Source organism: Solanum verrucosum, unplaced genomic scaffold (assembly GCF_900185275.1).
Source record: "Solanum verrucosum unplaced genomic scaffold, falcon-dt-bn FXZP01000011.1, whole genome shotgun sequence".
Taxonomy (NCBI): domain Eukaryota; kingdom Viridiplantae; phylum Streptophyta; class Magnoliopsida; order Solanales; family Solanaceae; genus Solanum; species Solanum verrucosum.
In genome coordinates this window covers 995,385-1,010,011 of record NW_026020058.1, presented here as the reverse complement: position 1 = coordinate 1,010,011, position 14,627 = coordinate 995,385, and positions in this window count along the sequence as shown.

The window sequence follows — 14,627 nt, the reverse complement described above, 5'->3', positions numbered from 1 at the left end:
TTTATAGCCTAACTAGGCTTGTCCATATGACAAGTAGTTTGACTGATTTGATTATTTATTTATGATATTAAATTTCTTATATCTATTTTCGATAATCATTAATGATTATACTAAAGAAAAAACTATCTAATTATACAAACATCTCTATCATATTTATTATTTCTCCCTATAATTTGAAATAGTTACATAGTGTCACACTAATTAATAATTTCATATGAGATTTCAAGTCAGGTACACCTAGATACATAGTTTTCAAACTATAGGGAGAATCAGTAAATATGATAGAAGTTTGTATAATTAGATAATTTTTCAATGATTATCTAAAATAGATATAAGAAATACAATATCATAAAGAAGTAATCAAATGGGTCAAACTACTTGCCATATGATCAAGCCCGGACATGATATAAATAAATGTGAAGATACATGATTTTTGACATAAAAATGAACATCACAATATTATATTCATCAATATATAGAAGAGGACTTCTTATTTGTCAAAGATGTGCGAAGAATATTTTGTTTTTTTTAGGAAATTTTTTGTTATTATTGTTAGGTACAATTGAAGGTCATGTTACTGTTTAATATTTTTGTTCGTATCAAAGCCTACATTTTTCTATTTATTTTCTAGTTTATCATTATAATTTTTATTTTTAGATTTATGACTTCTTTATATATAAAAGTTCTTCATTTTTAAACATAGATATCTGAAAAATGTCATTTTCTTTTATTCAAAATGTAAAAAAGAAAAATATCACATTTCAATTAAATAAGGAGAGAGTTTGAAAGGGTAACAAAGACCAAATGTTCATACTTTAGATAAAAAGAAGGTACCCAATTGGATGAATTTTCTAGGTTAAATTGTGGGAGTAGATAAAAGCTTGAATGCTTTTTGAATTTGATGAAAATTTGATACAGTTTAATATATTTAACCATGTTCTCAATTTGGCTAATAAAGAAGATTACATAGAAATAACTATGTTTTCAACACCTATTAATGGTAACGAATAATGTTCTTGTTTATTTATTCTCATTTTGGAAATGGTTGGACAAGGACGGACACGAAGTACTCCAACTGTTAGTGCTACTAACAATCAAGTAAGAAGACAACGTAGAAGAGTTCATCGACGAAGGACAATAATCAGTAATGATTTTGATTATGAAATTATTAGAACTGATGTTCCAAATTCTATTCAAAATATCTTTAGGAGTCAAAGAGCTTGAAAAGAGGGAAGGGAGAATAAAATATGAGGAATATCCAAAGGGAGCCTTCTTCTTCCATAGTAGAATATACTCATCTATTTAAGATGAAACAAGAAGAATTGACTTCTCATTTTATATCGGTCTTGGATCCAAAAGCGTTATTTATATTTACTTTTTCTCTCCCACATAACTGGATGGAAGTAATGATTAACATTTATATTTGTTTTGGTCCAAATGAGGATTGTTTGACATATATGTATGCATTTAAAGTCAAGTGGGAGGAAAAAATAGATATAGAAGCTAAAATATAGAAATATTGGCTTATGTGGACATGTCCAAGGCCTTATTTTTATCAATCTTCTCCCATGGATAATGTAGCTAAGATTTCGGTAGATAGTGTTATAAATCGTTATCACCAGCATAATGGGAAAGATGACATGTAATATAGATAAGTAATCATATGATTTATGATATTTTGAGTAATTTATATGAAAATGTGTTACTTTTCAATTTGTTAAATTGTTGTGATACTTAAATATTATTAATATAATAAATTAAGACCTAATTAAAAGGCTTTAATATACACTAAAAAAAGAGACATAAAGATAACAAGAAACACTAAGCAATAGTAAAATAAATAAACAATCTAGTTTAATATTTACCTTTTAGAAAATTTTGTAGTTACCTAATTGTTCACTTCCTGTTGATTGAAAGTATTTATCCTCAAACTCAAAACCTATCTACATGAGTATATATCATGTCATCCAAAAGCTTAAACTATTAGAAAACAAAACACTTCTATTTGTACATATTAGGTCTCTTGCATTATTAATCAATAGCTCAAGTAGAGAGGAGGACATCTATTCCATGTAATTTAAGTCATACACTAAAAGAAGTTTCTAATTATCCATACTCGCATGTGGAAATATATAGACCGTAGTTTGTCCATATATTTGACAGTTAAGTTGGGACAAGAGCATAATGAAGTCAACAACCCAGCACACATAGTAACTAGTTGGTTTATTGTATACCCGTAGAGACTAATAAGACGAAATTAGAAACATTTCGCTAATTTTAGCAGTTAGATGATAAGATAAAAAGATAACAATCAGGCATCACATCATTTGATTTTGGTTGTAACTCCTAAAGAAAAAAATGAAACTTTACCAATCAGTTAAATGAATGAAATGAAAGATTACAACTAAGTTATAAGTTTTAAGTGATTGCCGATGTGCCTTGTGTTGTTGCACCTAACTTTTCCATTGCAGAGAGGAGGAGGATTATACTCTTTAGTTAGTTCTAATTAAAATAGCTACACAAAAGTTGGATCCAATGAAACCTAGATCAATGTAAGCTGCTTTGTTTCCTGAAAGACTGTTGCTCAGCATTAGAGAAGTATCTAGTATTCAATGTTTTCATTGCACCTTTCATAAGTTTGAACTTCTTTTGTATTCTTTTCATAGGACTACTTTGTATCAGTCACAATGTGTTGGAACTCAATATTTCTTGCCAAGTGATTCGGAAACATGAATGGCTTAGGAATTCTAGTCTATTTCTAGATGAGCCCACCAATTTATCCAAGCATAATTGAACAATAATATCAACATGCTATTTTTTATGACCCTAGGAAATTCCTTGTGCTTATGCAACTCATTGAATGGCCTAGTATTCCATACACAATATAAAGCAAAACTATGAGACAGTCCAGTCAAAGGTCGTGGTGTCGATACCTAAGTAACTTTGTTGTTCAGTGTCAATCAACATTTAAGTGATCATGGATAAGGATGTATGTGCTCTTCTCTGTTCGTCTTCTCATTGCCTATTTCTAACCTTCACAGTTGTAACAACCAAATTGGCTGAGAAAACTTCCATTGTTGTCAATTAGTAAGGTGGAGAAAATGGTATTAGAGGACTTACTATTATTCTATTACAATCTGGTAGCTGGTTACAGCCAGAAAGGATAAGGTAGAGAGAGCAGAATGTCTTATAAATTATGCTTTATATAGAAGAGGAGGACTATCCTATTTAGTTAGTTCTAATTAAATAGCTGACGTGGATCCAATGAAACCTATATCACAACTCACAATGAGCTAGTTCGGAAGTATGGTTACTTCTAAATATTGAAATTCTTGTGCTCTATGCTCAAGCAAAATGCGGGGAATTGGAAGTCCAAAATACAGGATAAGAACAACAACAACAACAACAACAATAAAAATGATTTGATATTAATTCTTCCAAGCTACAATTACAACTTAAACATACTTCAAAATTATACATGACCAGACCTCCGCAATGAGGGGAAAACTTATTGGGACTACAGATGGTTACTATGATACAAACACTAGCCTATTCTTTATCTAAACTAGATGGTGAAATTTCCTATGAAGCTCTTTCTACCTACAAAATTGAGCACCCTCCTGAGATGAAATATTACAGTTGAAACAAAATAATGAGTACTAATGCCTATTACCACAACTTTTCAGAGAGCCGCTAGCTACTCGTAATGCCCCATATTCATACAAAACAAAAACTTTTAGATACTAGTTAAAAAAACTTAAGCTAAGGTAATACGAGGAATAGCTACAAACAAAGCAATCTGCGAGATTTAGTTAATACAATACATCTAGATATATGGGTTACAAAACACATAAGTGTTAAGGCGTACCAGCAGGGCATAGAATCTTGGATGTTGATTCGGATAAAGAATACTCATCTTAAAGTCAGTTTCTTCTGAAGACAATCCTAGTGCAAACTAGGTGTTGATTTAAACAAGGAGATGATTGAAAAGATAAAAATATTTATCTCACATTCAACTATTAATGCAGTATTCCTTAACTAAGGCTCAAAACTTTTCAACTAAAAAAAATATCTCCAAAATTACCTGTTCAAAAATCGATAGACAGAGAGTTTGATTTAAGAATACTGCTCATTTGTGAAGAAACTAGGGCTTCAAACTGAGTGACTGAGTGGAGAAGATTTAGTCCATACCCACTTAATTTATTTTTTCTTTATTTTCTAGGGCTAGGCTTTTTAAAAAGGAAAAATTGTGGGGTCATGGGTCTCTTTGGCCTTTTTAAAACTTAGGGTACATTTGTGAATGTGGGGTCATAGACTTGTTTATTATTTTTAAAACTTGGAGAAAAGATATCAGTTTACAAAAATATATTATAATCAATATACATTTTTAAAAATATTATTCATTGATAAAAATAATATTTATTGATGAAAATCGAGGCACATTTTTCTGAATATTTGTTCCGACGTTTTCTTCTTCTCCAAGTGCAAAGGTTTTCCATCTTCCAAGAACATCTTCTATTCTTGAAAGATGAAACCAGTGTAATAATATGCTACTCTTCCCCATACACTTATCTTCCATTAACTTATACAACCTTTCATCGTCCTAAACGCCTCTCTAATCATCATCTGGTTTTTTCAATCTTCTTCCCCAAGTTCAAAGCCCTCATATTTGAATGTTTATTTTGTTATGGTAGTGTAATGATATAATGACCCCTTTTTCTAGACTGTTATTCTTGATGTTCTTGTTTGGGAAGAAGGTTTTTCGCCGTATTAAGTGTATTTGTTGTATCCAAACAAAAGCGTCATTGGAGACAACAAATACACTTAATACGGCGAAAAAATTTCTTCCCAAACAAGAACAGATAGAAATATTTAGCCCTATTTGGTTGCTTATATTTTTTAACAATTTTTATGCTTATCTCGCTTATTGATTTTTGAAATTTTTACTGAACTTTGATCGACTTTAGTGTCAAATGCATTGTTGATTTATGTTGGAACTGCTATTTATTTTGCATGTTTTATTTGAACATTACTCTGTTTATGTTTATAAACTAGCGGATAAATATGTTTTTTTCTTGTAGATTATAATGTATAGCTAAAACTAGAGGTGGAAGTACTAAAGCATCTACTCATGTTGCTTCTAGAATTAAGAAACGAAAGGTTGAAGCAGTTTTGAAAACTTGAAAAAAGAGTCGAAGAACCCGAGCCTGATTCAGAAACTGAAACAATGGTAGAGATTGACAACTACCAGGATACTAGTGTTGATGCTAGTGATAATGTTGAGTGTAGTGAAGGGGAAAGTGATAGCGAGGAGAGTAGTAGTGACACTAGTCGAGATGAGGATGATCCCCTATCCTTGCCAATTTGTGCAAGAGATAACTCAAGTGAGTTGTATGACCTAGCGACGTGGTTAGATGAGTAATATACCGTGAGTTTACGGTATTTCTAATACATTTCACTTACAAGTTGTGTGTGTCTAGGGCCTTTTCATATTGGTTTTTATGTGTTTTATCTTGTTTTGCAGGAAAGGTGTTCAGGCGCGGAAGTTTAGAGATAGCTGAAGGAAATGCAGAAAAAGGCATCCACGGAGGTCATCTACGGACCGTAGGTCCATTCACGGTCCGTAGGTGATGACTGTAGAACAGCAGGCATGGTGTTGAGGACAAATCAGGGAAATCTGACCAAGTGTGAAACCACGGTGCTCATTGACGGTCCGTAGATTGATCTACGGACCGTACTGTTGATCCGTAGAGTGAGACTGCGAGGGTTCCAGTACCTGATTTTTGAAGATTCTAAGTATGGAGCTACGGAAGGGATTGACGGACCGTAGATCGATCTATGGTCCGTGCTGCTGGTCCGTCGTTTGCTTCAGAGAAGCTGATTGTTGGATGCTGAAGTATTTTCTAAGTCCCGAGTGACGGAAGGGACTTACAGACTGTAGATCCATCGACGGTCCGTAAGTCAGTCTAGTAGATCGAAGACGCGTACCTGAACAAAACTTTCCTTAATTTGTTTCCTTTTTTATTTAGGATTTGTTTTCTATAAATAGGACATGTAAACCTCGTTTTTGGGGGTTAGACACTATTATTCTATTTTTGCTTTGTAACTTTGAAGATTAATTTGCAACCCTAGCAATTATTGATTTCCCAAGTTCGTTTTGAAGATTTTGGCTTTGCAATTCAAGTTAATTTTCTGGGTTTATTATTCTCTTTACGTAAGTTCATGATTTCTTCATCTACAATTATGAATTGTGTTCTTGCCAATATGAGTAACTAAATCCACAACTAGGGTTGTGGGAACCATGATCAATTAACAAAGTATGACTAGTAAATAAGCAATTCTTGACTAGTATTTTGCATGCATTGATAATTCTTTCGTTTAGAAGTCTTTTTAACGGTGGCCAACGTTAGAACTCGCCTTGTTACTACTTGCCGGACCAAGGAGGTAATTAACAAGAAAAGAATTATCAACATAGATTTAGTGTGATACTATCTAATAGGCTAGTGTCGATTGGTGCGAAGTAATAACTAAGCCAAACATCGATTATGATGTCTAATATGAGGTAAAGGTAAGGGTTAGTAAATTATACACACGTAGCCGGACCAAGGTGCGGGGTGAAATTCTCTAGATGCCGGACCAAGGATTTAGAGATACCTAACTTATCACTTTGCATGTAATACACTAGAAAAGGATTGCTATTACTAGGATTACTGCGTTATGAGATTATGGGGAACACGTGTACCCTAGTTATTTCTCTTATCTTGATAACAACCAAAGTTGAGTTTAATTATTGATTACTTATTAAGTTCTTACTAATTATTTCACATAATCACAATCCCCCTTTTTATTACCTGCTTCTGGAAATAATTTGACTAATTGAATATAATTGTTGATTAAAAGTGAAGTCTAAACCATTTTCCTCGTGGGATCGATCTCAACCTACAAGTTGGGTTCTTTACTTGATAACGATCGCTTATGCTTCTGAAAGGAGGTGTAATTTGAGCGTATCAATGAGGTAGTATCATTTCCAACAAATATCTATGTAAGATCAACGATGACAGTTTATCATGAATTTAGAAAAATTCTGAGAAAAATCTTTATGATGAATTTAAGGTTACTTGCTTTGGACATTTGAGGCATATTCAGAATTATTTTAAGTTCAATGGACAGATTGTCCATTATATGTTGTTGCGACGTGTGAGAATTGATAAAAAGTTGCAGTAAATTTAATAGTGTGTGTCACGCCCCGAGCCTACACTCTGGCGGGACTAGCACTGGATAACCATTACTGGCCCAAGTGAAACCTTATCTGGCTTAATTACTCAGTGGAAGACTTAACACAATCACAACATAATCACAATTGTACTTTAAAACAAAACTGAAAGCTAAATGATAAATGAGAATTTATTAAAATAACATTCACTGGCAAAAGTGGCAACTCAAGTCTCAACTTAATATAATGAAGATGAAAGGCTAAAGAAATAACATTTGACGGTCTATGAAACGTTTAAATACTGCGATGGACGTCGGGACAAGACCCATGACATCTTAATGAACTAAACATACTGAAAGCAATAAAAGGGATCCTCCAGAAATCAAGGAGGCTCACCATAAGACTATGAATGCTCAACTTGATCAACAAAGCATTGGATGGTGATCCTAGTTACCTGTATTTGCATCATATGAAGATGTAGGCCAAATGGAATCAGTATATTGAATGTACGAGCATTCGAGCGGAATACTAAAACAAGACATAAGCTTGAAAGGAACTGAAGAACAAACCTGGTCTCAACTGAACTGAACTGAACACATTTCAATATAAAGTAGTATAAACAAGTGCAATATAAAGAAATGCTTTTAAAAACATTGATATCAACTCTGTGTATTTAGAAATACAATAGTAACTCTAGATTTATACAAAGATACAATCTAAACTCTGGAATGCATATAAAAATACAAAATAATATTATTGTGGGAGTTTCTCTAACCGACAACCATCACGTAAGAGATATTGTGATGATACAACGTTTTGCCTCATGCTGCCAGGGTTGTCCTAAACCTTGCTGAGGGTATAAAACCTAACTACTAAGTGGATCCACTAGTCTATGCTAAAAAGAACTAAGGAATCATCTAAAAAGTATGACTTATTTCTACCCATGATGGATATATGGTTTATGAGGGCTGGGAGCTGTCTGAACTCTCTCCCATATCGGTTCTCAATAATACTCTAAATATATAATATTAGCTCTTATGTTTAAAAACATACTTCTTTCTGTGGTTTGATATAATTGATCAAAACTTAGCTCAAAGGCACCTCTTGGAAATCAAAGTTTCCTCTCTTGCTTAATTGTGAAAACATTTACTCTTTATTGAGAACTAGCTCAAAGACTCTTTTGGAAATCAAGGTTTGCTTTCTTATTTAAATGTGAAAACATTTTACTCTTTGGGAATACATAGTCCCAATATACTGTTTTGAAGAAATGGACTTCAATCCTTACTCTTTAGTCAACTCAAAACTCAAGTCTTAAAACAAAGTTAAAACGTTTGTAAAAGACTTTTGGAAAACTCTACGAACTTCTATTGACTTAACTATTAACTTTCCTTGAATTGAAGTATGGATTCAAGGCACATATCTTATGTTATTGATGATTTTATGATGTTTAGACGTACCTTAGACTGTAGAAATTAACTAGAAAACTTAGGTACATTGCTAGGGAACTCATATGGAAAAAAGTGGGAAAGGGTGGAAAACCTAGCATCCCTGGTGCTCTGAGCGACGTGGGGCGCCAGAGTAAAAAATTCAGAACTTGGGTTGGGGAGCTCTAGCTGGCACAACACCCCAAAGCCCAAATTTCAGAGCCCCAAGTGGGGCGCCCAAGGCCCCTGCCTAGAAAACTCCAATTTTTCTTGGTCGTTTTTCAACTCTAAAACCTTTAGTTTTGATTGGTTCTTTCCCCAAACACTTAGATTCAACTATATAAAAAAAAATATGAAAGAATCTACTCAAAACGACACCTAATTTCATGAAATTGAGTCAACAACTCCTCAACAATTTCAACGAATCAAGAACTCAATAGAACTTCAACAAAACCCCTCAAGAACTCAATTTCTAAACCTTCAAGAATGTAAATTCTATGAAATAAATCATGATTGGCCTATGGGTGAACTATCCCAATGCTATGTGATCTCACATACCTCATAGGGATCACCCCTTGAAGAAATCCACGATCTTATCTTCAAGAACTTGACGAATCCTTGCTTTTTCACCTCTTTTCTCCTCTTCTTTTCTCTTGTGTCAAAACCCTAACTTAGTTTTCAAAAGTGTAAACTGAAGCCAATCAGATTAGACCTCAACTTTATTACCAAAAAAGAAATTAATTAATTGGGTGGTAAAAAGACCATAAAACCCTTCTAAAATCTGGTTTTGACTTTCCTTATCTTGACAACCCAAATTCAAATGGGCATATTTCACTCATACGAACTCAAAACTGAGCAAACTCAATGGCGTTGGAAATATAATTCAAATATATATCTTAAGGTATCTTGTATTACACCTAAATCATCCTGAGCTAGGAGTTATAGTCGTTTGAAGTTGACCCAAAACTCATACTTAACTTAATTTTTGTCAAATTTCTAGATTTTCATTCTTTCCAAAAATGAATCTTTCTAGTTCCAGCTCTTTCTAGTTGCGAGATGTTACAATATCTCCCCCTGGGAACATTCGTTCTCAAATGATATTACTCTTCGTAGGCTAAGGAGTAACATCTAACACCTAACTCAAACACCCAACAAGCAAAATGCAAGTACAACATGCCAACTTAAAATAAAAGACAAGAAAAGGATTAGTACCTTAATTTGGAACTTCTCCAGATTCGAAGATATGTGGGTATCTCTTCTTCATATCCTCCTCAGCTTCTGAAGTAGCTTCCTCAACAAATTGATTTCTCCATAGAACTTTGACTTATGCTACTTCTTTAGTTCTCAACTTGCAAACTTGGCGATCTAGGATTGAATAGGAATCTCTTCATATGATAAGCTATCCTTCATACCAATATCTTCAATAGGTATGATAAGTGAACGATCGCCCATGTACTTTTTCAACATGGAGATGTGAAATACTGGATGAACCGCTGCTAACTCTTCAAGTAGGTCTAACTCATAAGCTACATTTCCTCTTGGATATTCTGTAAGGACCAATATACCGGGGACTAAGTTTCCCCTTCTTAACAAATCGTATAACACCCTTCATGGGTGAAACTTTCAAGTATACCCAATCATCAACTTCAAACTCTAACTCCCTTCTCCTAATATCAGTGTAGGATTTCTGACGACTTTGCACTGTTTTCAATCTCCCTTGAATAACTTTCACTTTCTCCATAGCTTGGTGCACTAAGTATGGTCATATCAACCCAACGTCACCAACTTCAAACCATCCAATAGGAGATCTGCATCTTCTCCCATAAAGAGCTTCATACGGAGCCATTTGGATTCTCGAGTGGTAACTATTGTTATAAGCAAACTCTACGAGAGGTAGGTGATCATCCCAATTATCTTTGTAATCAATCACACAAGCTCTCAACATATCATCTAAAGTCTGGATAGTGCGCTCTCCTTGACAATCGGTCTGAGGATGAAAAGCAATACTCAAGTTCACCCTTGAACCCAAGACTTTCTAAAAAGATTTCCAGAATTGTGAAATAAATTGTGCACCTCTATCTGATATAATTGAAATAGGGACTCCATGAAGTCCTACTACCTCTTGAATGTATAACTTGGCATAATTCTCTGCTGAATGGGTAGTCTTTATTGGCAAAAAGTCGATTGATTTTGTCATTCGATCACAATCAACCAAATAGAATCATGTTGTTTGCGAGACCTTGGTAAACTTGTGATGAAATCCTTATTGATCATCTCCCACTTCCATTCCGGAAGTTATATATTTTGAGCCTTACCACCGGGCCTTTGGTGCTCTACTTTAACTTGTTGGAAATTCGGGCACTTAGCAACAAACTCTGCAATGCCCTTCTTCATACTACTCCACCAATAAACATCTCTCAAATCATTATACATCTTTGTGGAACCCGGATGGATAGGATATCTGGAGTTATGAGTTTCCTCCATAATCCTTTCTTAAAGTTCATCCACCTTTGGTACACACAATCTACCTTGATACCTCAAAACACCATTTCCCCCTTGTTCAAAAGTCATTACTTTTTGCTTATGAACATTTTCCTTCAATTCAAGAAAAATAGGATTTTGGTCTTTCTTCTCTTTTACTTGTGACACTAATGATAATTCAGCACCATTCATCAACACTACTTCTTCTGTGGAATCCATTTGTCGAACTCCTAGTCGTGCAAGTCTATGCACCTCTTTTGATAACTCTTTCTTATATTCCTCAAAATGGGCGGTACTACCCATAGATAATCTACTCCAGGCATCAACAACAACATTAGCCTTACCTGGGTGATAAAGAATACTTATGTTTTAACCATTGAGTAACTCTAACCACCTTCTCTGTCTGAGATTAAGCTCTTTCTGACTAAACACATAACTCTTGTGATCAGTGAATACATCAGCATGAACACTATACAAATAATGATGTGATATCTTCAAAGAAAATACTATTGCAACAACTCTAAGTCATGGGTTGGGTAATTATTCTCATAAACTTTCAACTGTCTGGAGGCATAAGATATAACTTTGCCATTCTACATTAACACAGAACCCAAACAAACTCTAGATGCATCACAATATATGACAAAACCTTGAGTACCTTCTGGTAAGGTCAATACTGGGGCAGTAGTCAACCTCTTTTTCAATTTTTGAAAGCTTTTCTCACAAGCTTCAGACCATTGAAAGTTCATTATTTTCTGAGTCAACTTGTTCAAAGGGGATGAGATAGATGAGAACCCCTCTATGAACCTTCTATAATATCCAGCCAACCCTAAGAAACTCCTTATATCAGTTAGAGATATGGGTCTAGGCTAATTCTGAACTGCCTCTATTTTTTGGGTATCAACTCTAATTCCATCACCGGAAACTATGTGGCCCAAGAATGCCACAGACTAAAGCCAAAACTCATATTTCGAGAACTTAACATATAAATCGTCATCCTTTAGAGTTTGTAGAACTATTCTGAGATGGCTAGCATGATCTTTCTTATTCCTCAAACAGATTAGAATGTCATCAATAAACACGATAACAAATATATCTAAATAGGGCTTGAATACTCTATTCATAAGGTCCATGAACGCTGCAGGTGCATTGTTAAACCGAACGACATGACTAGAAACTCATAATGATCATAACGGGTCCTGAATGATGTCTTTGGAATATCACATTCCCTTACTCTTAATTATGATAGCTAGATCTGAGGTCTATCTTAGAGAAACAAGCTAAGTGGCACCCTGAAGTTGATCGACGAGATCATCAATTCTCAGAAGAGGATACTTATTCTTGATGGTAACCTTGTTCAATTGACGGTCATCTATACACATCCTAAGTGAACCATCCTTCTTACTCACTAACAAGATCGGAGCGCCCAAAGTGAGACACTTGGTCGAATGAAATCTTTCTCTAAGAGATCTTTCAACTGCTCCTTTAAATCTTTTAACTCTGCTGGTGCCATCCTATATGGCGGAATAGATATAAGATGAGTATCTGGAAGAAGGTCATTACTGAAGTCTATTTCTCTCTCAGGAGGGACTTCGGGAAAATCTTCTCGAAAGACTTCTGGAAACTCTTTTACTACTGAAACTGACTGAATAGGAGGTATCTCATCACTAGAGTCATTAACTCAGACTATTTTATAGACTCACCCCTTGGAAACAAACTTTATTGCCTTAAGGTATGAAATAAAATGACCCTTAGGAACTGCTGAACTACTTTTCCACTGTAATACTAGCTCATTTGGAAACTGGAACTTGACAGCTCGAGTTCTACAATCAACTGAGGCATAACAGGCATGAAACTAGTCCATACCAAGACTAACATCACAATCTACCATGTCTAACTCAACCAAATCAGCAATAGTGCTCTTATGATTGACGGAAACGGTACAATCACGATAGACTCTCTCTGTTAGAATAGACTCACCAATAGGTGTAGAAACACTAAAGGGGTCACTAAGTTTTTCAGGAAGAATGTCAAAATTCATCGCAACATAGGGAGTTACAAAGGATAAACTCGCTCCTTGATCTAGCAAAGCATAAACATTAAAGTTAAAGACTTGGATCATACGAGTGACAACATCTGGCGAATTCTCATGCTCTTGGCATTTATTGATAGCATAAAGACGATTTCCTCCTCCGCCTGCCCTTGAAGTAGCTCCTCTAGATGCAGCTTTGTCTGGCGGAGCAGCGGAAGAAAACTAGGCTCTATTGCCCCCATTACCATTTCCCTGCCTGTTCTTTGGACACTCTCGCATAAAATGACCATTCTGGCCACACTTGAAGCAACCAGTGGAGCCATCACGACACATCCTTGAGTGGTTCCTACAACACTTAGCACATGCAGGAGGCTTACTAACCCATTTTGCCATACTACCCTGAGAATAGGCAGAATAGGCAGGTTTAGCTTTGAAATTCTGACTATTGTACTCACTTTTGTTCTTTGGTGATGGTGCACTAGCAGATGATGGAGCAGGTCCCTTTTGTTTCTATTGGAAGGAAAATCGGTAATCATTACTCTTCTAATGCCCGGACTCATTCCCTGATGTCTTAGCCGTCTTACTCTTAAACTCTTCTCTGTCCCTCAACTTGTCCTCCTCAACTTGTCGAATGTGGATCATTAGCCTTGCTATGTTCATATCCCCTATCAACATAGCTACCTTGCCTTCCTTTCTTGAAAGACGAGACAACCCAGCAACAAACAAACTCATCCCGCTCCTCATGTTAGCAACCATCTCCGGAGCATAGCGGGAAAGTTGTGTGAACTTTAGACTGTACTGATGAACGCTCATAGAATCCTGCTTAAGGGTGAGAAACTCTTGTACCTTTGCTACCCTAAGTTCTTGGGGAAAGAAACTCCCCAACAAGGCCTCCACAAAGCAAGCCCAACTCACAGGTGGTGCTTCCTCAGCTCGGTTCTTCTTCAATTGGTCGAACCATATCCTAGTGACACCCTTCATTTGGTATATAGCTAGTCCCACCCTCTCAGTATCAGCAACATGCATGATTTCAAAAACCTTCTGAAACTGTTCAACAAAATTCTTTGGATCCTTAGTAACACTTGAACCGGTGAAGCTTGGTGGATTCATCATTAAAAACTCATGGATCCTTGAAGTGTCAGCCACTTCCTGTCGATTACCTCTCAATTGCCCAGCTTGATTGGTCATAACTTGGCTCAACATCCAGATAACATCACGAAATTCGGCATTGGTGACCTCTCTTTGGGGTTGCACTTCTAGTGCATTGGGTACCCCTTGTTCCTGTGGTTCAACATGTCTTCTAGTCGGACGACCTCTGACAGCTCTTCGTGGAGGCATGATCTGAAAGACATGTGCAAGCATGAGTTAGAAGAAACTTTATAGAGATACACTCTATCATACGAAATAAGTATGAAAATAGTGAGAACATTCCTAAGTGTCGCTGCCTCCTAATTATAGATGTTGTGTGCTCCACATC